Below are 27,529 nucleotides of genomic sequence, written 5' to 3' on the forward strand. Positions count from 1 at the left end.
TTTCAAAATGGGTTTTCAAACAGCATAGAGCTAAGAAAACTATGAGTTATAGCTATGGAGGTTATGGGTAATGTTCGTGGGTATTATTTGCAAGTCAAACCTAGTGTTTATCATCTCTGTTGCGTCTACGTACTTTCCTGCAATATTGAATCATAATATTGATACGTGAGCATTCATTATCTTTTATATATTAATAGTGTATCTATGTCTAGTGCTCGAGTATATATATTTATGCATGTTTGTATGCTAAATTTCATTGTTAAACAGTTTATGATAAATCACGAATTTAATACATATATTACTGATAAAAGGTATATGATATGCATGTTTTTGGAAAGCTGGCGAAAAATCAATAACTTTTCATTTAGAAATCGCGTAATTTTGATGAACGAATTAAAAGATATGGTCAACTGAATTATGATTAACGTTAATTGAAATTACTTTTGAATCTGCAATTAAGATTTAAAAAAAAACTTGTTTATAAGATTGATTAATTGGATTTTCAAATATTACTAATCGAGTAAATGAATTTCTATATAAGGCACGTCTCGTCTTGTTGAGCAATTGTCAAAATTGATTGTTTTATCATATTCTAAAGCCTTATAAAAACTATAGTCTAATTCTACAAGAATTGGAAAATTATGTGAAATGTTAAAATGTTTCGATTGCCATGATCATTCAACTATAGTATTGAGTCAGATTGACTTTTTGAAATGACTTTTGATAACTTTTATATGTCGATCTCGAGCATTAGGATTGTGATACACTATGACCAGACCTAGCTTGATAAGACATTTATTGACCAACATATGTTCTCTAGGTTGAGATCTATGGTTAATTGATATTCTGAGTTTCGGTCACGTTTCGGTGAACGACTTTATGTGCTGCTAAGGTGTGTTTCATTTGCTCCCTTTTTAATTGCTTTTGAAATCTATATTTTTGGGCTGAGAATACATGCACTTTATTTTGAACGCAATGGATACAAGTACATACAAAATTCTATACTGAGTTTGAACCGAAAATCCCTTAGCTTTGGTAACTAGTAACTGCCGGTTATAATAACTGGTGGGTGCGAGTAGTAGTATATGGATCCATAGGGCTTGATATCCCCGTCCGAGCTAGAGCACTAGCCTTTTAACGGACGTATGCTATTTGAGAAGCGTACACATTGGTTTGCGTGTATTATTAAGATGATTATACAAAGGGTACAAATTATATATACGTTAAGTTTAGTTACCAGGGTGCTCAATTTCGTAGAATCTTTTGACAAACGTTTCGGATGAAACAACTGAAATCTTGTGATCCACATTTATATACAGATTATATGAAACATTAAAACTATGAACTCACCAACCTTTGTGTTGACACTTTTTAGCATGTTTATTCTCAGGTTCCCTAGAAGTCTTCCGCTGTTTGCTTACAAGCTATGTGCATGGAGTCATACATGCTTTATTCAAGAAAACTTTGCATTCACAAAATCATCACCATGTATCTTATTTTGACTGCATTGTCAACGGATGTAGTATTGTAAACTATTATATACGGTGATTGTCTATACGTAGAAATCATCAGACGTCAAAAACCTTGGATTTATATATTCATTTATGGTGTGCCTTTTCAAAAGAATGCAATATTTACAAAACGTATCATATAGAGGTCAAAGCCTCACTATGAAATCAATAAATGATGTATTCATCCAAAGGGATTTGGAAGGATCGTCACAGTTGGTATCAGAGCGTTGGTCCTAGCGAACCAGGTCTTGCATGAGTGTATCTAACTGATAGTTGTTAAGATTCATTAGTAAGTCTGGACTTCGACCGTGTCTGCATGTTAAAAGTTTTGCTTATCATTTCTTGTCGGAAATTACATGCTTATCATTCTTAAGTCTAGACACGTTTTCCTGCATTTATTGCATAAATAGTGTATAGACAAAAATTCATATCTTAGCTTATCTGTTACTGTAAACTTTTCCTGACATCTTCCGAAAATTTCTCCGTGATTTATGGAATTTGGTATTATATATACATATGTAAATTATGTATTGAAGAATACCAAACTAAATTCTATAATCTAATTCATATCAAAAATCATCTCCCTAATTATACAAGATGGATCCCGTATCTAGTTCAAATTCCTTAAACTCTGACAGCTATTCCGATATGGATATTCACCTGAATTCCGAAGACAGTGTAACCGGAATGGATCAACCAATCAGCCATCACCTATTCTGGATGAATTGGGGATGGGTTCATAGCCTACTTAATCATTGTAGACAAGAAGAAGGTGATCCCTTCCATCCACCACATTCCCCTCTTGGCGAAGAACCTGAAGCACTTACCGGCGAACCTGTTCGAGACACCATTTTCTCTCTCATTTCCAGAGTATCTCGTCACGATAATATACTATCTCAAATTCTGAATCTTATTCATCCACTCGTCCGAACAACAATCATCCCAGTGTAATAGAAGAAGTCAATGAGCTTCACGCTCGAGTAGTGGCTTTGGAGAATATGGTGCAAAGGTTACAAGCACCAACAGCATCACCGGCATCATCAGTACCACCGACAACAACACCAACAGTACCATTACCACCACCAACAACAACCACACCGCAAACCTCAACTTTACAATCTGTCCCACGAGCATCAACGTCATATGCCCTATAGATACCAAGGAATATCAACAACAAAAAATGATGGAGTATTGATTCATAACTTCATCGAAAAAAATATTCTGCAGATAATATGTAGTTTCTAAAAGTTTTACAGATTATATATTGTAAATTAGTAGTGGGCGGATAGAAATAATAAAGTGAAACCCTGACAGGAATAGTGCGCAATTTACAAGCTAGACTTGTTATACAAGCAGCATCAACAATATCGTCAGCATCACCAACACGTCAGTACTATCAGCATCGTCAGCACTAGCAGCACCTATAACATCACGATTTCCACCAGTTCCATAATCACCAACATCATCACAAATCAACAACGCATATATTGTATCAACGAGTTATAAAGTATTAACTCATTTCCTCTGAAGAAATTATATGTATATTTTATATATATATGTGAAATTTGAAATCAAAATAAATCTTTTCGTACTAAGCTATTACATGTGAATCATAACTGGTAGGTACTACTCGGTAAGTTCATGTTACTAATATGCTATACATCCTTCGTTAATGACTTAACAATCGTTAACTATAATCTCTGCTTTGACTTAATAGATTCCATTTCATAATAAATCAAGTGTATTATTCAAATACATGATTGATTTTAACACTTTCATTTTCGATGTACTTGAAACTTTCCAGAAAATATCATTCGTACCTTGCGAAGTTAGCAAGAGTTCCATAAGCACCAACATGTTTCACTGAGGAAATATCAATAAAACTGAATAACGAAGTATTGATTACATTAGTAAAATACTCCACGAAGATTATGAAATCTTTAATGTTTTAGAGATTATTCATTTCTAATCCAGCCGAAAATTAAATGAGCCTAATATGATATTAACTCATTAAATATGTATTACATCTGAAGAAAATATTCATACATATATTTTCATAAAGACTGTAGTAAAATTCTTCTGTACAAAATATTACTTGTGAAATTTTTAACGGGTAGGTAATACCCGAAAAATATATAAGTTCACAATTAATATGTTACACTGTACATTCTTCAATTTTGATTCAAAAATTATTGACTATACCCACTACTTTCACAACACTATACATTCGTTCATAGAAATATGAACAACCATTCTTATTCAAATTCAATTACAGAACAGAATCTAAGTCAAGATTTAACAAGTGACATCATTCTTAGATTTCTACATTTTTCAAAGCTATACTTTGACTTCAAAACTGTGAAAGATCCTTTAGCATTGTTATTACCGAAAATAATCTTGCAATCCCTGTTCAAAGTATCCAGTTTTACCACACTTCCAACCAGTCAACTTCTACTTTTCAGATTAGCCTTATTATAATCTTGACATATACGTTCTTGTTACTAGGGAACCTTTCATGTTCCACCACATTAGCAGTAAATTTACCAACAACTTCATTGATCCCTGACCTTCCGAAAAATCATTATACTCATTGAAACCCTATCATGTACTCATCCACATCTTGTAACGGTAATTGCCATACCAACTACCGGGAATTATCAATCAGTATTTCGAATTTTGCAGCAATTCTACGCCAACAATTATATATATACATATAATGTCTATCTTATAGACTTACATACTTCGAATGTGAAGTTTCTGAAAAACACCCCAAACTGCGAAACTAGTTCTCCGAATTTTGGAAAAATGCTGATGAAGCAGCAAAAACCGTAAACGACCTTAACAGCCAAAAGTTTGATGATAAAGAATAGTGTGTTGGCAAAGATCATAATAAGAGAAGGTTTGGAACTGGAAAACGGATTGAACAGACCATGAAGGAGGCTGTGGACAAATCACAAAGACTAAACCTGCCTTCAAAGAATCTAAATGATTCAGTGTCTGCTGAAGTCATTAACGAATACCTTGCTCCTGACTCTAAACCTTTACGAACAAATCTTCTTCATCATCCTTCAATATTAGAAATTCTAAGATATCATCGTATCTTTTATTATAAATATCTTCGATATTCCTGAAGATATTTTCACAACTATTCTTATCTGAAATCATTTATCTCTTTGCGCTATCTGTATTACATCATAAAAGAAACTATTTTAGTTTCTAAATCCTGAAAATTTCGAAAAATGGATGTTTTTGAAGTAGTGTTGGGAATTGAAGCATGAGTTAGTATAATATAATGACACTTTATCAACGTGATTATATTACAGTAAGTCATGCTGAGTTTCTAATGGAACGTGATAAAGATTCACGGATCATACCCTCATCATGAACCATGTTACATAACTCTTTCATTCTATTTAACCTCTAAATATATCAAGAAAATATTTTTCTTGATTATTCGGTCTTTTTTGGATATTCTGGTAATTTGACAAATCAAGATCGTGCCATTACAATTTCTTTCTTAGAACATTGACTATGTTCATTCCGAAATACATAACTACGAATTCTAGACCATTATCCACTTGACTTAAGGTCGGGAAGAGAAAACAAAAGCATGAAGCTCCGAAATATAATGGAGAATAAAAATCCCGATAAAAACCCCGAAATTACAAACCGTGTATATCAATGCGTATAGCAATATAAAGGCACGGGAGAATGAAAAACACTATAACCCTAAAGTAATAGTAGAAGAAAATAACCTCCTCTGGTGGCAGATGAAAAAGAAGAATGAAGGATACGATAGCCACGAAAATATCAAGAATCAGAACTGGATTAAGCATTTTCACAATCTGTTAGGAAATATGAAATAAGGAAGAAGCTTATAGGAATGGTGAAAATAAATGAAACGGAAGAGGTCAATTTAAAGTGAAATATCAGACATAGCAATCGAGGCAGATTACGCATTTAATTAAAGAAGATCTTAATCTCATTAATTCCCTAAGAATCAAATCTTATTTAGAATATGAAGATTTTCTATTCCTTAAATTCCAGAAATCAATCGTTACTACGTCAAAAATTAAGACGAATCTCTATTCCTTCATTTCACTCTTTTACGATAATTTCTCTCATACGCTTCGAGTAATTGGATTGTTTTATCCATATTATTCAACGGTGATAAAACTCTATTTATCAACTCATATTCGTCATGAAAACATTTTTATTGTTAGCCATGACGACCTCACTCAAATTTCGGGACGAAATTTCTTTAACGAGTAGGTACTGTGACGACCCGGAAATTTCTGACCAAATTTAAACTTTATCTTTAAATGATTTAATGTTTTCGACACGATAAGCAAAGTCTGTAATGTTGAGTCTCAAAGTTTTGGAACTATATTCATGTAATCAATTATTTTTTGACTGTTCTCGAAGATTCACGAACAATATATATATAACTTAATGTGCATATATATATATATATATATATATATATATATATATATATATATATATATATATATATATATATATATATATATATATATATATATGATTTCAAGTTATTTAGTAAACGATAGTAACATTCGATTATTGATTCGATTGATATTTAGATAAGTTAACTAAAACGTTTAAGATGAACCAGTAAAACACTAATTTGCTATAGTATTTTCGAATTGCTACAGTACCCGAAAAGCTACAGTGTTTTCGAAAATCACTATTTGCTACAGTAAAAAACTTTACTGCAGTAACTTTGCTACAATAAAGCACTATTTCAAAATGAAAATGTATACATAAAATACTACGACGAGGTTATTAGTAGTATTATACATTAAATACTACGACGAGGTTATGAGCGTGTCACTTTCAAAATGGGTTTTCAAACGGGATAGAGCTAAGAAAACTATGAGTTATAGCTATGGAGGTTATGGGTAAAGTTCGTGGATATTATTTGCAAGTCAAACCTAGTGTTTATCATCTCTGTTGCGTCTACGTACTTTCCTGCAATATTGAATCACAATATTGATACGTGAGCATTCATATCTTATCTTTTATATATTAATAGTGTATCTATGTCTAGTGCTCGAGTATATATATTTATGCATGTTTGTATGCTAAATTTCGTTGTTAAACAGTTTATGATGAATCACGAATTTAATACATATATTACTGATAAAAGGTATATGATATGCATGTTTTTGGAAAGCTGGCGAAAAATCAATAACTTTTCATTTAGAAATCGATGAACGAATTAAAAGATATGGTCAACTGAATTATATTAACGTTAATTGAAATTACTTTTGAATCTGCAATTAAGATTTAAAAAAAAACTTGTTTATAAGATTGATTAATTGCATTTTCGCTAATCGAGTAAATGAATTTCTATATAAGGCACGTCTCATCTTGTTGAGCAATTGTCAAAATTGATTGTTTTATCATATTCTAAAGCCTTATAAAAACTATAGTCTAATTCTACAAGAATTGGAAAACTATGTGAAATGTTAAAATGTTTCGATTGCCATGATCATTCAACTATAGTATTGAGTCAGATTGACTTTTTGAAATGACTTTTGATAACTTTTGTATGTCGATCTCGATCATTAGGATTGTGATACACTATGACCAGACCTAGCTTGATAAGACATTTATTGACCAACATATGTTCTCTAGGTTGAGATCTACAGTTAATTGGTATTCTGAGTTTCGGTCACATTTCGGTGAACGACTTTATGTGCTGCTAAGGTGTGTTTCATTTGCTCCCCTTTTAATTGCTTTTGAAATCTATATTTTTGGGCTGAGAATACATGCACTTTATTTTGAACGCAATAGATACAAGTACATACAAAATTCTATACTGAGTTTGAACCGAAAATCCCTTAGCTTTGGTAACTAGTAACTGCCGGTTATAAGAACTAGTGGGCGCGACTAGTAGTATATGGATCCATAGGGCTTGATATCCCCGTCCGTGCTAAAGCACTAGCCTTTTAATGGACGTATGCTATTTGAGAAGCATACACGTTGATTTGCGTGTATTATTAAGATGATTATACAAAGGGTACAAATTATATATACGTTAAGTTTAGTTACCAGGGTGCTCAATTTTGTAGAATCTTTTGATAAACGTTTCAGATGAAATAACTGAAATCTTGTGATCCACCTTTATATACAGATTATATGAAACATTAAAACTATGAACTCACCAACCTTTGTGTTGACACTTGTTAGCATGTTTATTCTCAGGTTCCCTAGAAGTCTTCCGCTGTTTGCTTACAAGCTATGTGCATGGAGTCATACATGCTTTATTCAAGAAAACTTTGCATTCACAAAATCATCACCATGTATCTTATTTTGACTGCATTGTCAACGGATGTAGTATTGTAAACTATTATATACGGTGATTGTCTATACGTAGAAATCATCAGACGTCAAAAACCTTGGATTTATATATTCATTTATGGTGTGCCTTTTCAAAAGAATGCAATGTTTACAAAACATATCATATAGAGGTCAAAGCCTCACTATGAAATCAATGAATGATGTATTCATCCAAAGGGATTTGGAAGGATCGTCACACGGCGAGACCTAAAAATTGGCGGATATGAGTCGGAGTAGTGGGGGTTTCCCACTTGCTTATAGCTTCAATCTTGGCGGGATCCACTTTGATACCCTGGTCGCTCACAACATGACCCATAAATTGGACTTCCTTCAACCAAAATTCACACTTGGAGAATTTGGCATAAAGTTGCTCTTCTCTCAAGAGTTCAAGCACTAATCAAAGATGTTGTTCATGTTCTTCTTCGCTCTTAGAGTAGATGAGGATATCATCTATGAAGACGATAACAAACTTGTCCAAGTATGGTTTGCAGACACGATTCATGAGGTCCATGAACACGGCAGGTGCGTTGGTTAATCCGAATGGCATCACGAGAAACTCATAATGACCATAACGAGTTCTGAACGCAGTTTTCATTACATCGCTCTCTTTCACCCTCAACTGGTGATAACCGAATCGCAAATCGATCTTAGAGTAAACTCTCAATCCTTGTAGTTGATCAAAAAGATCGTCAATTCGGGGAAGAGGATACTGATTCTTAATCGTTAATTTGTTGAGTTCACGGTAATCGACACACATGCAGAATGATCCGTCCTTCTTCTTCACAAATAAAACAGGTACGCCCCAAGGCGAGAAACTTGGTTGGATAAATCCACGGTCTAGCAGTTCTTGTAGTTGGATCTGCAATTCCTGCATTTCGGAAGGTGCGAGTCGATAAGGTGCGCAAGCTACAGGTTCAGCTCCTGGCACTAAATCGATCTGAAACTCTACTGCTCTCGGTGGTGGTAATCCAGGCAATTCTTCCGGAAAGACATCAGAAAATTCGTTCACAATGAAATGTCCCGTTCATATTGATTATAAACATTCCATATTAATTGATTTCGTCGCGAGGTTTTGACCTCTATATGAGACGTTTTTCAAAGACTGCATTCATTTTTAAAACAACCATAACCTTTATTTTATCGATAAAGGTTTAAAAAGCATTACGTAGATTATCAAGTAATGATAATCTAAAATATACCGTTTACACACGACCATTACATAATGGTTTACAATAAGAATATATTACATCAAAAATAAGTTTCATGAATGCAGTTTTAACATAATATGACACAAGCATGGACTCCAAATCTTGTCCTTATTTTAGTATGTAACAGCGGAAGCTCTTAATAATCACCTGAGAATAAACATGCTTAAAACGTCAACAAAAATGTTGGTGAGTTATAGGTTTAACCTATATATTATCAAATCATAATAATAAACCACAAGATTTCATATTTCAATATACATCCCATACATAGAGATAAAATTCATTCATATGGTGAACACCTGGTAACCGACATTAACAAGATGCATATAAGAATATCCCCTATCATTTCGGGAAATCCTTCGAACATGATAAAAACAACATCGAAGTACTAAAGCATCTGGTACTTTGGATGGGGTTCGTTAGGCCCAATAGATCTATCTTTAGGATTCGCGTCAATTAGTAGATCGGTTTACTAATTCTTAGGTTACCAAGCAAAAGGGGCATATTCGGCTTCTATCATTCACCCATATAATGTAGTTTCAATTACTTGTGTCTATTTCGTAAAACATATATAAAACTGCATGTATTCTCATCCTAAAATATTAGATTTTAAAAGTGGGACTATAACTCAATTTCACAGATTTTTACTTCGTCGGGAAGTAAGACTTGGTCACTGGTCGATTCACGAACCTATAACAAATATGTACATATATATCAAAGTATGTTCAAAATATATTTACAACACTTTTAATACATTTTGATGTTTTAAGTTTATTAAGTCAGCTGTCCTCGTTAGTAACCTACAACTAGTTGTCCACAGTTAGATGTACAGAAATAAATCGATATATATATTATCTTGAATCAATCCACGACCCAGTATATACACGTCTCAGGCTAGATCACAACTTAAAGTATATATATTTTTGGAATCAACCTCAACCCTGTATAGCTAACTCCAACATTACTGCATATAGAGTGTCTATGGTTGTTCCAAATAATATATATACATGGGTCGATATGATATGTCAAAACATTTGCATACGTGTCTATGGTATCCCAAGATTACATAATATATTAGAATACATGTATAATACAATATAAGTTAGCTAGGATATGATTTGTATAGAATTGTTACAATATTTCCCGTAGCTACAACAATCAAAAAATATCCAATCTTGTTTTATCCATAACTTCTTCGTTTTAAATCCGATTTGAGTGAATCAAATTGTTATGGTTTCATATTGAACTCTATTTTATGAATCTAAACATAAAAATTATAGGTTTATAGTCAGAAATATAAGTTACAAGTCATTTTTGTAAAGGTAGTCATTTCAGTCGAAAGAACGACGTCTAGATGACCATTTTGGACAACATACTTCCACTTTGAGTTTAACCATGATTTTTGGATATAGTTTCATGTTCATAAGAAAAATCATTTTCCCAGAAAAAAAACTTTTAAATCAAAGTTTATCATAGTTTTTAATTAACTAACCCAAAACAGCCCGCGGTGTTTCTACGACGGCGTATATCCGGTTTTACGGTGTTTTTCATGTTTTCCGGTTTTAAATCATTAAGTTAGCATATCATATAGATATAGAACATGTGTTTAGTTGATTTTAAAATTCAAGTTAGAAGGATTAACTTTTATTTGCGAACAAGTTTAGAATTAACTAAACTATGTTCTAGTAATTACATGTTCAAATCTTCGAATAAGATAGTTTTATATGTATGAATCGAATGATGTTATGAACATCATTACTACCTCAAGTTTAGTAGGTAAAATTACTGGAAGTGACAAGAAATGATCTAGCTTCAAAGGATCTTGGATGGCTTGAAATTTCTTGAAGTAGAATCATGACACGAAAACAAGTTCAAGTAAGATTATCACTCGAATTAAGATAGTGATAGTTATAGGAATTGAATCAAAGTTTGTATATGAGTATTACCTTGATTTAGAATGAGATCTTACTGTAAACAACAAGGATTTCTTGAGGTTGGATGATCACTTTACAAGATTGGAAGTGAGCTAGTAAACTTGGAAGTATTCTTGATTTTATGAAACTAGAACTTGTAGAATTTATGAAGAACACTTAGAACTTGAAGATGGAACTTGAGAGAGATCAATTAGATGAAGAAAATTGAAGAATGAAAGTGTTTGTAGGTGTTTTTGGTCGTTGTTATATGGATTAGATATAAAGGATATGTAATTTTGTTTTCATGTAAATAAGTCATGAATGATTACTAATTTTTTTGTAATTTTATGAGATATTTCATGCTAGTTGCCAAATGATGGTTCCCACATGTGTTAGGTGACTCACATGGGCTGCTAAGAGCTGATCATTGGAGTGTATATACCAATAGTACATACATCTAAAAGCTGTGTATTGTACGAGTACGAATACGGGTTCATACTAGTAGAATTGTTGATGAAACTGAACGAGGATGTAATTGTAAGCATTTTTGTTAAGTAGAAGTATTTTGGTAAGTGTCTTGAAGTCTTTCAAACGTTTATGAATACATATTAAAACACTACATGTATATACATTTTAACTGAGTCGTTAAGTCATCGTTAGTCGTTACATGTAAATGTTGATTTGAAACCTTTAAGTTAACGATCTTGTTAAATGTTGTTAACCCAATGTTTATTATATCTAATGAGATGTTAAATTATTATATTATCATAATATTATGATATATTAATATATCTTAATATGATATATATACATTTAAATGTCGTTACAACGATAATCGTTACATATGTGTCTCGTTTCGAAATCCTTAAGTTAGTAGTCTTGTTTTTACATATGTAGTTCATTGTTAATATACATAATGACATGTTTACTTATCATTTATCATGATTAAACATAGTGTAACAATATCTTAATATGATTCATATGTAATTAGTAAGACGTTGTTATAACGATAATCGTTATATATATCATTTCGAGTTTTTAATTCAATAAACTCAATTTTATGTATATAACTCATTGTTAAAATACCTAATGAGATACTTACTTATCATAATATCATGTTAACTATATATATAATCATATATATGTCATCATATAGTTTTTATAAGTTTTAACGTTCATGAATCACCGGTCAACTTGGGTGGTCAATTGTCTATATGAAACCTATTTCAATTAATCAAGTCTTAACAAGTTTGATTGCTTAACATGTTGGAAACACTTAATCATGTAAATATCAATTTCATTTAATATATATAAACATGGAAAAGTTCGGGTCACTACACACAATTCGTACCTCGTTCATACTCTTCACCTCGGTTTCTAATGTTTTCACATGTGCCAAAACAGCAAGACGTCCTTTCTTCATGATCTTTTGTTCTTTCATACAACTAATGAGATTCAGTTTCGATCTACATCTCTCTCCATAAATAATCAGTGGCTCACCATCTCCATGTGGTATACGAAGAGCTTTATCTCCACAGATAATGTCGGCCCTTACTTTGGTCAACCAATCCATACCGACAATCACGTCAAAACTTCCCAACTTAATGTGTATTAAGTCAATCTCGAAATCCACACCGGCTATGTTGATAATAGCCCCTCGGCCTATTTGGTCCACTTTCTCAAGTTTACCGTTGGCTACCTCGACAAGCATACTCTCTTTTAAAGGAACTAACGACCAATTTATCTTATCGCAAAAGTGTCTACATACATAACTCCTATCGGCACCAGTATTAAATAAGACAGAAGCTAATAGATTATTGATAGTGAATATACCTGTCACCAAGTCGGGGTTCTCACGAGCATCCCTTGCATTTACATTGAATGCTCTGCCACGCGGTGGTCTGCCGTCCTTTCGCTTGTTGGGACACTCATTTCTGAAGTGGCCAGTTTATCCGCATTCATAACACTTTCTCGGTCCATTGGGGTTCGGCTTCCCAGTCATGGTGGTGATCTTACAGTCTCTGCCAATATGCCCGGTCTTTTTTCACTTTTCACAAACAACGTTACAATACCCGGTATGGTGCTTGTAGCACCTCTTGCATTGCGGTAGGGTACCCTTGTAGTTGGGGTTCGAGTTGGTGTTCCGATTGGGATTCCCACCGTTGTTGTGCCTCTTAGCGGGGGTTTGATCATAGGCTCTCCCCTTGTTGTTATCCCACTTACGCTTATCACTACTACCCACTTCGGACTTAGCCTTCTCCGGTTCATCGATGATAATTTGGTTCATTAAGGTATGCGCCATGCGCATTGCTTCCGGGACATTAGGCGGCTTAGACGAGGTGACATTTCCCTTAATGGACTTAGGAATTCCCCACAAGTACCTTTCCATACGCTTAAACTCTGGGGTAACCATGGTAGGACACATTAGGGCTAATTCCAGATACCTACGGTTGTAACCATCGAGATCATTTCCCACAACCTTCAGTTGCATAAACTCCATCTCCATTTTCTGGATCTCTGTCCTAGGGCAATATTCCCCAATCAGGGCCCCTTTGAATTCCTCCCATGGGGTAGCAAACGCCTCATCAATACCCTTTGCTTGAGCCAATGTGTTCCACCAAGTTAGTACGCCGTCTGACAGCGTACATGAAGCATACTTGGTTTTGTTCGCCTCTGAGCAGTTACTAACTCGAAACACAGATTCTAATTTCTCAAACCACCTAGTGAGACCAACTGGCCGATCAGTTCCACTAAAGTTATGGGGTTTGCAGCATTGAAACTCTTTGTATGTGAACCCATTACGAATGGGCTGGATAACCAGTGGCGGTGGAGCTTGGGGGTTCATTTTCGCTAAAGCTGCGGCGACTCGTTCATTGATCATTTCCTCGATTTGGGCTGTGGTGGGTGTTGATCTTCCGTTGGCCATTGATGTTCTAAACAAAAATTTTGACTCAAGTCAAAATCTAGTATTCAAATAGTAATAATACAGTATATGGTAACCAGCATGGAATCAACACAACACATGCTACTTAAGTAACGCAAATAGATTCAGATACCACAAAGTCATCACACAGTAACATAAATAGAACACTGTGCAAGAATTTAACAACACAAAGTTCCATTCATTAATAATAAGTTGCATACATCCGCATACGTTAGTACATTACATAAGTAAAACATAAAACTACAAATGAGATTACATAATGAAATCTACTACAAAAGTCCTAAGGTGATGATGGGTGTAGGATGTCCATTACATGGGACATCTGGTCCTCGAGCTCAGCTACCCGAGCACGGAGGATCTCCACCTCTTTCGTCAGTTCCTCGACAGAGGGAGATGGTGGGGCAGGCAGTGCTGGTGGTGCAGGTGGTGCTGGTGAAGCGGGTGATGCAGACGGTCCAGCTCCAGAAGTAGAGACTACAAAGCGGTAAGGCTTACGCACAAAAGGATCAGCAGGGTACGGCACAAGCCGCTTTCGGGCGGTAACCTTACGACGCCAACCATGAGCGTCAACGAATGGTCGACCTCCATTAATCCCTGGAATGACGGTACCATCAAAATAGTACCGCTTCTTCGGCGGAGTGGAGGGTGGCTGTACAGGTGCATCATCAGGGTCCTCATCTGAATCCTTGTCACTAGAGTCGTCAGAGGATGAGTCGTCGGATGAAGAATCGGCGGATGATGGGTCGTGTAAATCGGCTGGGGGTGGCTGAACGGGTGGCTCTCCTCGGGCGGGCATCATCTGTCGGTATCTGGCGGGCCCGATCGGCACGAGACGTCCATCAGGAAGGCGTCGGCACCAATGGTTACGCTCATTACGGACTGGATGTAGTGACCCGAACTTTTCCATGTTTATATATATATATATATATATATATATATATATATATATATATATATTAAATAAAATTGTTATTTACATGATTAAGTGTTTCCAACATGTTAAGCAATCAAACTTGTTAAGACTTGATTAATTAAAATAGGTTTCATATAGACAATTGACCACCCAAGTTGACCGGTGATTCACGAACGTTAAAACTTGAAAAAACTATATGATGACATATATATGGATATATATATATATATATATAGTTAACATTATATTATGATAAGTAAACATATCATTAAGTATATTAACAATGAACTACATATGTAAAAGCAAGACTACTAACTTAATGATTTTGAAACGAGACATATATGTAACGATTATCGTTGTAACGATATTTATTGTATATATATCATATTAAGAGATATTCATACATCATATTATCATGATAATATAATAATTTAAAATCTCATTTGATATTATAAACATTGGGTTAACAACATTTAACAAGATCGTTAACCTAAAGGCTTCAAAACAACACTTACATGTAACGACTAACGATGACTTAACGACTCAGTTAAAATGTATATACATGTAGTGTTTTAATATGTATTCATACATTTTTGAAAGACTTCAAGACACTTATCAAAATACTTCTACTTAACATAAATGCTTACAATTACATCCTCGTTCAGTTTCATCAACAATTCTACTCGTATGCACCTGTATCCGTACTCGTACAATACACAGCTTTTAGATGTATGTACTATTGGTATTTACACTCCAATGATCAGCTCTTAGCAGCCCATGTGAGTCACCTAACACATGTGGAAACCATCATTTGGCTACTAGCATGAAATATCTCATAAAATTACAAAAATATGAGTAATCATTCATGACTTATTTACATGAAAACAAAATTACATATCCTTTATATCTAATTGTGACGATCACTCCAAATCCATATGGACGAACACGTCATTCATTGATTTCATTGCGAGGTATTTGACCTCTATATGATACATTTTGTAAACATTGCATTCTTTTCAAAAGGTACACAATAAATGAATATCAATTTCTAAGGTTTTCAACATTTGATGATTTCTACATATAGACAATCACCATAAATAATAGTTTACCATAATACATCCGTTGACAATGAAGTCAAAATAAGATACACGGTGATGATTTTGTGAATGCAAAGTTTTCTTGAATAAAGCATATATGACTCCATGCACATAGCTTGTATCACATATAAGCAAATAGCGGAAGACTTCTAGAAACCTGAGAATAAACATGCTAACAAGTGTTAACACAAAGGTTGGTGAGTTCATAGTTTTAATATTTCGTATAATCTGTATATAAAGGTGGATCACAAGATTTCAGTTGTTTCATCCAGCAACGTTTATCAAAATATTCTACGAAATTGAGCACCCTGGTAACTAAACTTAACTTATATATAATTTATACCCTTTGTATAATCATCTTAATAATACACGCAAACCAACGTGTACGCTTCTTAAATAGCATACGTCCGTTAAAAGGCTAGTGCTCTAGCTCGGACGGGGATATCAAGCCCTATGGATCCATATACTACTACTCGCGCCCACCAGTTCTTATAACCGGCAGTTACTAGTTACCAAAGCTAAGGGATTTTTGGTTCAAACTCAGTATAGAATTTAGTATGTACTTGTGTCCATTGTTTAAAATAAAGTGCATGCATTCTCAGCCTAAAAATATATATTGCAAAAGCATTTAAAAAGGGAGCAAATGAAACTCACGCATATAAATATTGTATATCGGTTAATAAAGTATTTGCATGTATTCTCAGCCCAAAAATGTAGAGAGTAAAAGGGATCTTATGAAACTCACCTTAGCAGCATATAAAGTCGTTCACCAAAATGTGATCGAAACTCGGATTACCAAATAACCGTAGATCTCAACCTAGAGAACATATGTTGGTCAATAAATGTCTATCAAGCTAGGTCAGGTCATAGTGTATCACAATCCTAATGCTCGAGATCGACATACAAAAGTTATCCAAAGTCGTTTCAAAAAGTCAATTTTGACAGTTGTTTAACAAAACGAGACGTACCTTATATAAGGATTCATTTACTCGGTTGGTAATATTCAAAAATCCAATTTATCAATCTCGTAAACAAGTTGTTTAAATCTTAATTGCAGATTCAAAAGCAATTTCAATTAACGTCAATCATAATTCAGTTGATCATATTTTTTAATCCGTTCATCGAATTTATTCGATATCTAAATGAAAAGTTATTAATTTTTCGCCAGCTTTTCGAAAACATGTATATCATATACCTTTTACCAGTAATATATGTATTTAATTCGTAATTCATTATAAATTGTTTAACGACAAAATTTAGTATACAAGTATGTAAAAATATATATTCGAGCACTAGACATGGATACACTATTAATATATAATAGATAAGATATAAATGCTTACATATCAATATTGTGATTTAATATTGTAGGAAGGTACGTAGACGTAACGGAGATGATAAACACTAGATTTGATTCACAAATATACCCCCGAACATTACCCATAACCTCCTTGGCAATAACCCATAATTTCCTTAGTTTTATCCCGCTCATAAAACTATTTTGAAAGTGATACGCTCATGACCTCGTCGTAGTATTTTATGTATAATACTAATTAATAATATTACTACTAATAATATTAAGATTAATAATAATATTAATCTTAATAATAATAATAATAATAATAATAATAATAATAATAATAATAATAATAATAATAATAATAATAATAATAATAATAATAATAATAATAATAATAATAATAATAATAATAATAATAATAATAATAAATAATTTACTTACGGAGTTGTTTTAAATAAAAACAGAACCAGAAATGATCGGCTTTTATAGATGTGGCCTGTCCAGTTTTGCCATGCGATCGCATGGTTGGACAGTGTAATTCCCATGCGATCGCATGGGAAGCTTTTCCAGCTCACATATGATTTTGTCATGACTCTTGTCGACATATTTATTTATATTATATTTATAATATATAATTTATATAATTAATTATATATTATATTAAATTCACGTGCATAGTTGACTTGTAATTTTTATTCCGATAAGTCGTACGTCATCACTTAACTTATGTCCCGGTTCCGGTTTTTTTTCGAGCGTCCTATCGTATACTGAGAAAACTTGTACTTTACGTTTCGTGAATCGTACCTTTGTCAAAATATAGTCTTAAATCATCCATAAACTATACCACTCGAGGTATAACTTATACATTTGAGTGTTTTGGTCATTTACTTCTATAAATCATCGTCTCACTATTTGTTAACATATAATACATACATTTCCATTTTGAAATAGTGTTTTACTGTAGCAAAGTTACTGTAGCAAAGTCAATTTTTACTGTAGCAATTTGAAAATACTGTAGCAAATTAGTGTTTTTGCTGGTTCATCTTAAACGCTTTAGTTAACTTATCTAAATATCAATCGAAACAATAAACGAATGTTACTATCGTTTACTAAATAAATTGAAATTATATATATGTATATATCTTTTTAATATACATAAATCAGTTTTTAAATACACATTGCAAGTTATTTATGAATAATTAATATTCCAATTTATATATGTATCTATTTTCAAATAGATGTTCATGAATCGTTGATCAATAGTGAAAGGTTAACTGAATATATAACATTAGTTCAAAAATTTTGAGAATCAATATTACAGACTTTGTTTATCGTGTCGGAAATGTTAATCATACAAAGATTAAGTTTAAATTTGATCAGAAATTTCCGGGTCATCACAGTACCTACCCGTTAAAGAAATTTCGTCCCGAAATTTGAGTGAGGTCGTCATGGCTAACAATAAAAATGTTTTAATGACGAATATGAGTTGATAATAGAGTTTTATCTATGTTTGAATAATATGAATAAAATAATCCAATTACTCCAAGCGTATGAGAGAAGTTATCGTAATCAAGTGAAATGGAGAATAGAGATTCGTCTTATCTCTTGATGTAGTAATGATTGATTTCCGGATTTTAAGGAATAGAAAATCTTCATAATTTAAATAAGATTTGATTTTTCGGAATTTGCGAAAATTAGGATTTTCTTTGATTAAATGCGTAATCTGCCTCTATTGCTGCGTCCGATAATTTGCTATAAATTGACCTCTTCCGTTTCATTATTTTCACTACTCCTACATCTTCTTCCTCATTTCATACTTTCAAAAGATTGTGAAATGCTTCATCCAGTTCTGATTCTTGATATACTCCTAACTTTCATATCTGTCATTCTTCTTTTTCATCTACCACCAGAGGAAATTACTTTCTTCTACCATTACCTTGGGGTTATAGTGTTTTTCATTCTCCCGTGTCTTTATATTGCTATACGCATTGATATACACGGTTTGTAATTTCGGGTTTGTTATCGGGATTTATATCTCCCCTTATATTTGAATGTCCCTACTTTTATCTTCTATAATCATTGTCATTCACAGTTAATACTCCCTCCTATTTGCTGCGATTTATACTCCAATTTCTGTTTCAGAGCTTTGTCCCTTCATTTCTTCTTCTTGCGATTAGGCATCTCTTGTAATGGTCCAGAATTCGTAGGTATGGAGTTTTGGATGAACATAGTTAATGTTCTGAGAAGGTAATCGTAATGGCACGATCTTGATTTGTCAAATTACCAGAATATCTGGAAAAGACCGAATCATCAAGAAAAATATTTTCTTGATATTTTTCGAGGTTAAATAGAATAAAAGAGTTATGTAACATTTTTCATGATGAGGGTATGATCTGTGAACCTTTATCCAGTTCCATTAGAAACTCAGCATGACTTACTGTAATATAATCACATTGATCAAGTGTCATTATACTATACTAACTCATGCTTCAGCTCCCAACACCACTTCAAAAATATTCATATTTTAAACTCGAAGGTCTCAGAATTTAAAAACTACAATAGTTTCTTTTATGATGTTACACAGATATCGCAAGGAGAAAATTGATTTTCGATAAGAATGATTATGGAATTATCTCCAGAAATATGGAGGATATTTAGAATGAACGATACGATGAGATCTTAGAATTTCTAATATCAGAGGATGATGAAGAATATTGTCCGCAAGGGTTTAGATTCGGAAGCAAGGTATTCGTTAATGGCTTCAGCAGATACTGAATCATTTGAATTCTTTGAAGGCAGGTTTAGTCTTTGTGATTTATCCACAGCCTCCTTCATACTTTGCACAATCCGTTTTTCAGTACCAAACCTTCTCTTTTTCTGAGCTTTGCCAACACACTATTCTTTATCATCAAACTTTTTACCGTTAAGGTCGTTTACAGTTTTTGCTGCTTCATCAGTACTTTTCAAAATTTCGAGAACTTGTTCGCGGTTTAAGGTGTTTTTCGGAAACTTCACATTCAAAGTACGTAAGTATAGGAGATAGATGTTATATGTACACATATAACTATTGGAGTAGACATGCTGCGAGATTTCAAAATACTGATTGCTGATTCCCAGTAATTGGCAAGACAATTCTTGTTATAAGATGCAGATGAGTAAATGATAGGGTTTCGATAAATATAATGATTTTTCGGAAAGTCAAAGATCAATGAAGTTTTTGGTAAGTTTACTGCTAATGTGGTGGAACATGAAAATTTCTCCAGTAACAAGAACGTATATGTCAAGGTTATAATAAGGTTAATCTGAAAAGTCGAATTTGACTGGTTGGAAGTGTGATGAAAATTTGATATCTTGAAAAGAATTGCAAGATTATTTTCGGTAATAACAACGTTAAAGAATCTTGCACAGATTTAATGTTAAAGTATAGCTTTGAAAGTTGTAGAGATCTAAGAATGATGTCACCGGTTCAGAGTTATGACTTGGATTCTGATCCGTCAATATCAGAATATGTAATTGAATTTGTATGAAAACGATTGTATATCGTTGTGAGCATAGTTAATAATTTTTTAATCAAAGTTGAAGAATGTACAGTATAACATAGTAATTGTGAACTTATATATTTCTCGGGAATTACCTACCCGTTAAAGATTTCACAAGTAATATTTTGTACAAAAGAATTTTTATTACCGTCTTTATGAAAATATATGTATGTATATTTTCTTCAGATGTAATACAGATTTGATGAGTTAATATTATATTAAGCTCATTTGATTTTTGACTTGAATTAGAAATGAATAATCTCTAAAACATTAAAGATTTAATAATCTTTACGGAGTATTTCACTAATGTAATCAATACTCAGTTTTATTGATATTTTCTCAGTGAATCATGTTGGTGCTCATGGAACTCTTGCTAACTTCGCAAGGTACGAATGATGTTTTATAGAAAGTTTCGAATACATCGAAGATGAAAGTATAAAATCAACCATATAATTGAATAATATACTTAGTTTATTATGAAATGGAATTCATTGAGTTGAAAACAGAGATTGTAGTTAACGATGGTTAAGTCATTAACGAAGGATGTACATCATAGCATATTAGTAATATGAACTAACCAAGTAGTACCTACCAGTTAAGATTCACACGTAATAGCTTAGTACTAAAAGATTTATTTTGATTTCAAAATTCATATATATTAAATATACATAAAAAATTTTCAGGGGAAATGAGTTAATACTTCATCGGTTATTGTTGCTGATATTTCTTGGTAACTACGATGCGTATGACGTTGATGTTCAAGGTACATATTGTGATGTTGAGGCTTGCGGTGCGGATGTTGTTGGTGATGGTAATGGTACTGTTGGTGTTGTTGTCGGTGGTACTGTTGATGCCGGTGATTCTGCTGGTGCTTGTAACCTTTGCACCATATTCTCTAAAGCCACTACCCGAGCGCGAAGCTCGTTGACTTCTTCTACTACACCGGGATGATTGGCGGTTCGGACGAGCAGATGAATAAGATCCAGAATTTGAGAGAGTATATGATCATGACGAGATATTCTGGAGATGAGAGAGAAAATGGTATTACGAACAGGTTCGCCGGTAAGTGCTTCAGGTTCTTCGCCAAGAGGGCAATATGGTGGATGGAAGGGATCGCCTTCTTCTTCTCTCCAATGATTAAGTAGGCTACGAACCCATCCCCAATTCATCCAGAATAGGTGATGGCTAATTGGTTGATCCATTTCGGTTACACTGCCTTCGGAGTTCAGGTGAATATCCATATCAGAATAGTTGTCGGAGTTTAAGGAATTTGAACTAGATACGTGATCTATCTTATATAATCAGGGAATTGATTTTTGATATAAGATAGATTATAGAATTTAGATTGGTACTCTTTAATACATAATTTACATATGTATATATAATACCAAAATCCCGTAAATTACGGAGAAATTTTTGGAAGATGTCAGGAAAAGTTTACAGTAACAGATACGCTAAGATATGAATTTTTGTCTATACACTATTTATGCAATAAATGCAGGAAAACGTGTCTAGACTTTAAGAATGATAAGCATATAATTTCCGACAAGAAATAATAAGCAAAACTTTTAACATGCAGACACGGTCGAAGTCCAGACTTACTAATGCATCTTAACAACTATCAGTTAGACACACTCATGCAAGACCTGGTTCGCTAGGGCCAACGCTCTGATACCAACTGTGACGATCGCTCCAAATCCATATGGACAAACACGGCAATAATCCATATGGACGAACACGTCATTCGTGAATCGTACCTTTGTCAAAATATAGTCTTAAATCATCCATAAACTATACCACTCGAGGTATAACTTATACATTTGAGTGTTTTGGTCATTTACTTCTATAAATCATCGTCTCGCTATTTGTTAACATATAATACATATATTTTCATTTTGAAATAGTGTTTTACTGTAGCAAAGTTACTGTAGCAAAGTCAATTTTTACTGTAGCAATTTGAAAATTCTGTAGCAAATTAGTGTTTTTGCTGGTTCATCTTAAACGCTTTAGTTAACTTATCTAAATATCAATCGAATCAATAAACGAATGTTACTATCGTTTGCTAAATAACTTGAAATTATATATATGTATATATCTTTTTAATATACATAAATCAGTTTTTAAATACACATTGCAAGTTATTTATGAATAATTAATATTCCAATTTATATATATATATATCTATTTTCAAATAGATGTTCATGAATCGTTGATCAATAGTCAAAGGTTAACTGAATATATAACATTAGTTCAAAAATTTTGAGAATCAATATTACAGACTTTGTTTATCGTGTCGGAAATGTTAATCATACAAAGATTAAGTTTAAATTTGATCAGAAATTTCCGGGTCATCACACTAATCCATACACCAACGACCAAAAACACCTACAAACACTTTCATTCTTTAATTTTATTCATCTAATTGATCTCTTTCAAGTTCTATCTTCAAGTTCTAAGTGTTCTTCATAAATTCTACAAGTTCTAGTTTCATAAAATCAAGAATACTTTCAAGTTTGCTAGCTTACTTCCAATCTTGTAGAGTGATCATCCAACCTCAAGAAATCTTTCTTATTTACAGTAAGATATCTTTCTAATATAAGGTAATACTCATATTCAAACTTTGATTCAATTTCTATAACTATAACAATCTTATTTCGAGTGGAAATCTTACTTGAACTTGTTTTCGTGTCATGATTCTACTTCAAGAACTTTCAAGCCATCCAAGATCCTTTGAAGCTAGATCCATTTGTCTCTTTTCCAGTAGGTTTATCCACAAAACTTGAGGTAGTAATGATGTTCATAACATCATTCGATTCATACATATAAAGCTATCTTATTCGAAGGTTTAAACTTGAAATCACTAGAACATAGTTTAGTTAATTCTAAACTTGTTCGCAAACAAAAGTTAATTCTTCTAAATTGACTTTTAAAATCAACTAAACACATGTTCTATATCTATATGATATGCTAACTTAATGATTTAAAACCCGGAAACATGAAAAACACCGTAAAACTGGACGTACGCCGTCGTAGTAACACCGCGGGCTGTTTTGGGTTTGATAATTAAAAACTATGATAAACTTTGATTTAAAATTTGTTCTTCTGGGAAAATGATTTTTCTTATGAACATGAAACTATATCCAAAAATCATGGTTAAACTCAAAGTGGAAGTATGTTTTTCAAAATGGTCATCAAGACGTCGTTCTTTCGACTGAAATGACTACCTCTTACAAAAATGACTTGTAACTTATATTTCCGACTATAAACCTATAATTTTTTTGTTTATATTCATAAAATAGAGTTCAATATAAAACCATAACAAGTTGATTCACTCAAAACGGATTTAAAATGAAGAAGTTATGGGTAAAACAAGATTGGATATTTTTTGATTTTTGTAGCTACGGGAAATATTAACAATTCTATACAAATCATATCCTAGCTAACTTATATTGTATTATACATGTATTCTAATATATTATGTAATCTTGGGATACCATAGACACGTATGCAAATATTTTGACATATCATATCGACCCATGTATATATATTATTTGGAACAACCATAGACACTCTATATGCAGTAATGTTGGAGTTAGCTATACAGGGTTGAGGTTGATTCCAAAAATATATATACTTTGAGTTGTGATCTAGCCTGAGACGTATATACACTGGGTCGTGGATTGATTCAAGATAATATATATCGATTTATTTCTGTACATCTAACTGTGGACAACTAGTTGTAGGTTACTAACGAGGATAGCTGACTTAATAAACTTAAAACATCAAAATGTATTAAAAGTGTTGTAAATATATTTTGAACATACTTTGATATATATGTACATATTTGTTATACGTTCGTGAATCGACCAGTGGCCAAGTCTTACTTCCCGACGAAGTAAAAATCTGTGAAAGTGAGATATAGTCCCACTTTTAAAATCTAATATTTTGGGATGAGAATACATGCAGTTTTATAAATGTTTTATGAAATAGACACAAGTAATTGAAACTACATTATATGGGTGAATGATCGAAGCTGAATATGCCACTTTTGCTTCTTTGCCTAAGAATTAGTAAACCGATCTACTAATTGACGCGAATCCTAAAGATAGATCTATTGGGCCTAACGAACCTCATCCAAAGTACCGGATGCTTTAGTACTTCGAATTCGTTTTTATCATGTCCGAAGGATTTCCCGGAATGATAGGGGATATTCTTATATGCATCTTGTTAATGTCAGTTACCAGGTGTTCACCATATGAATGAATTTTATCTCTATGTATGGGATGTATATTGAAATATGAAATCTTGTGGTCTATTATTATGATTTGATAATATATAGGTTAAACCTATAACTCACCAACATTTTTGTTGAAGTTTTAAGTATGTTTATTCTCAGGTGATTATTAAGAGCTTCCGCTGTCGCATACTTAAATAAGGACGAGATTTGGAGTCCATGCTTGTATGATATTGTGTAAAAACTGCATTCAAGAAATTTATTTCGTTGTAACATATTTGTATTGTAAACCATTATGTAATGGTCGTATGTAAACAGGATATTTTAGATTATCATTATTTGATAATCTACTTAAAGCTTTTTAAACCTTTATTGATGAAATAAAGGTTATGGTTTGTTTAAAAATGAATGCAGTCTTTGAAAAATATCTCATATAGAGGTCAAAACCTCGCAACGAAATCAATTAATATGGAACGTTTTTAATCAATAAGAACGGGATATTTCAGTTGGTATTCGAGCGTTGGTCTTAGAGAACCAGAATTTTGTATTAGTGTATCTTATCAAGTTTGTTAGGATGCATTAGTGAGTCTGGACTTCGACCGTGTTTACTTGAAAAATGATTGCTTAACAAATTTTGTTGGAAACTATATATTTTTAACATGTGAATATTATGTGATATATTAATCTCTTAACGTGTTTGATATTATGTGATAGATGTCTACCTCTAGAAAAAGTCCCATTGACTCACCTAATAATAATGAAGAGTCAAATGTAAATTGGAATGATTCGTGGACTGATTCACAAGTTCCCGAAGAGGAACCGGAAGAAGAGTCGGAACCGGAAGAAGAGTCGGAACCGGAAGAAGAATCGGAACCGGAAGAAGAATCAGAACCGGAAGAAGAAATAGAACCAGTGGGGGAAATAATAAAACGGTTAAGTAGAAGAAAATCCTAAACCAACCGACCAAAGTTAATTATGGTCAATGGTGTTTCCGCCAAGGAAGCAAAGTATTGGGAGGATTACCAATTCTCCGATGAATCGGATCCCGACAAGGATTCCGATGATGTTATAGAAATTACCCCAACACATTTTAATAAGGCAAAAGAGAACAATAAGGGAAAGGGCATAATAATAGAGAAATTTGATTCCAAACCCGATGAACTTTATATGTATCGTCAACACCCGTATTTCTTAAGTTGTGACAATAACCCGGGAACCTCTAAACCACTAGGTTTTTCTAAACCAATGTGGAAAACGACGGATCGAATTAGGGGAACATCATATATCCCTAGAAACTTGGCAAAACGAACCAAAACCGAAGAATAAGAAACGAGCGAGTCGGAATAAGATAGTTGTATTCGTGTGGTGTAATATATGTAATATAGTGTGCTTATGCTTTATGATATATGTAAAAATTGCTTGTATTAATAAGTATTTTTTTTATGAATCTAACTCTTGTCTATTTTACAGTATAAAAACACAAAATGGATAGACAACCCAATATTTTAAGAGACCTACCCGGAGACATGATTGATGAAATCTTGTCTAGAGTCGGTCAGAATTTCTCGGCACAACTATTTAAGGCGAGATCAGTTTGTAAGACATTCGAAGAACGTTCCAAGAATGCCTTGGTTTATAAAAGGCTTTCGTTCGAAAGATAGGGGATATCACATTGGGAAATCCATAAGTTACGATGTGTTTACTTTAACGCATATATTGCGGGGAACCCAAATGTTATTTTACGCAACGGGTTAAGAAATTATTTTGACTCAATATGTCTGAATATAGGACTTCGTGATTTAGAAAAAGCGGCTAACATGCAACATAAAGAAGCATGTTATGCTTACGGGTTAGTAATGTTCGCTTCTCACCAAAGTGAGAACAAGAACATCGGGCTACAACTATTAAACAAAACGTTCCCACAAGTGACGGAGTCGGTAATTGGGGTAAGAAATGAGGTTTTTAGGTTATTACGAGACTGTTGGTCATTACGTAACCTTCATCCTTTTGACGAAGTTACAACACATTATCTTACTATCGGTCACAACGGTTATGTTCCACAAAACCAAGGATGGGAAGTGGTATTAGTAAAACCAGAATGCATGACTTGTTTCTGGACGTATGAATTACGTGTCTTTATTGCCTTTGCTGAACGCCTTATTTATTAACTAGAATTATCTTCGCAACTACTTTGTATCAAAGTTTTATGTGCTATATTTCATGCTATATGTAAAATAGCGGTATTGTAAGTTTGCAAGTTATTGTATAAAGGTTTGAATATGATATATTTTTTTTGTGATTAGTTTTTCATATAGAATTGTAGTAGTTGAAATGGTATGTTAGCTACTAAGTATGAACTTAACGGGTAGGTACTAACCGAATTAAAGAGTATAAAATGCTAATATGAAGAAAGAGCTTTTATAAATAAGTTCATATTACGCTACGAAATACTATTGACTACTCTTGATATTCTATATGATTAACTCATTTCTTTTGGCGATTTT

The sequence above is a fragment of the Rutidosis leptorrhynchoides genome, chromosome 11, assembly GCF_046630445.1.
Source record: "Rutidosis leptorrhynchoides isolate AG116_Rl617_1_P2 chromosome 11, CSIRO_AGI_Rlap_v1, whole genome shotgun sequence".
Classification (NCBI taxonomy): Eukaryota; Viridiplantae; Streptophyta; class Magnoliopsida; order Asterales; family Asteraceae; genus Rutidosis; species Rutidosis leptorrhynchoides.